The following is a 1325-nucleotide window of genomic DNA, read 5'->3' as shown; positions in this document are numbered from 1 at the left end:
CTGAAGCTTGGCCCCTCAACCCCCATTCACTCCATCTGGCTGTCCCCATCCAAGAAGCCTCATGAGGATCCCCGAGAACAAGGCTTCACCTGGGCAGCCAGCTCCACTCTGAGTCACTTCAGTTCTGCAGGGGCGAGGAAGGAAAGGCAAGGGAAGGAAGAATGGAAACATGGGTTGGGGGAGTTATTGTTCGAGACGGGATCTTGATGTCTAGCCCTGGTTGACCTAGAACTCACTGTGTAGACCAGGCTACCCTCAGACATGAGGCAATCCTTCAGCCGTTGTTTCCTGAGTGCTAGAATTTGCCACCAAACCCAGTCCTCTCTTAGGTCTTAATTGCAGTTCTCAGCAACCAACAGTCACCGTGATTTGTTCTCTGTGCCTGGACCTCAATTTCCTGAGCTGTGAAATGGGAACAAGAATCCCTGGCTCCATGATGGGCAGTAGAAGAATTCATGAAATGACGGCTGGGATGTGATTGGCAGAGGAGGACATGATTTCCAAAGATAGGCATGATCACTCAAGCATGAAAGCCAGGCCCATGGGAGCAGGCTGTAATCCAGTCCTCAAGAGGTCTAAGCAGAAGGGTCAGAGGTTGAAGGTCAGCCTGAGTTAGGGTGAGTCCAAGGCCAGCATGAGCAAATTGGTGAGACCTTGTCTCTAAATAAGAAATAAAAAAAGAGGGAGCTGGGCATAGTGGTGCACGCCTTTAATCCCAGCACTTGGGAGGCAGAGGCAGGCGGATTTCTGAGTTCGAGGCCAGCCTGGTCTACAGAGTGAGTTCCAGGACAGCCAGAGCTACACAGAGAAACCCTGTCTGGAAAAAACAAACGAAAGAAAGAGAGAGAGAGAGAGAGAGAGAGAGAGAGAGAGAGAGAGAGAGAGAGAGAAATATAAATAGGACTAGATACAAATTCAAGATAAACCTCAGAACGAGTTCAAGGCCCTTTGGACAACTCAGCGCAATTCTTTCTCAGAATGAAAACTACAGAGAGCTGGGGTGTCTAGCTAAGTGGTTAGAGCATGCCTAATGTTTGTGTGAGAGCCCAGGTTCAACTCACAGTCCCACAAAGAAAACAGGAAAACCGAAAAAAAGCGAAAGAAACCACATAATTCTCCATTTCTTCTCAGTGAGTCTAGTCTCTAACAGGAAGGAAGAATCATGAGGAAGTCCTTCAGGCCTGTCATCTTGTCATACTCAAGGCTAATGGAGGGCCTCACCACACTGCTGGGAAATCAGAATTAGTCCCATTTCACAGATGAGGAAACTGAGACACAGGGGCTCCAATGACCCCACCTGAATGACGCAACTGAGAGCAACAAGG

This window comes from Mus pahari, chromosome 14 (genome assembly GCF_900095145.1).
Source record: "Mus pahari chromosome 14, PAHARI_EIJ_v1.1, whole genome shotgun sequence".
Taxonomy (NCBI): Eukaryota; Metazoa; Chordata; class Mammalia; order Rodentia; family Muridae; genus Mus; species Mus pahari.
This window is presented reverse-complemented; position numbering follows the sequence as displayed.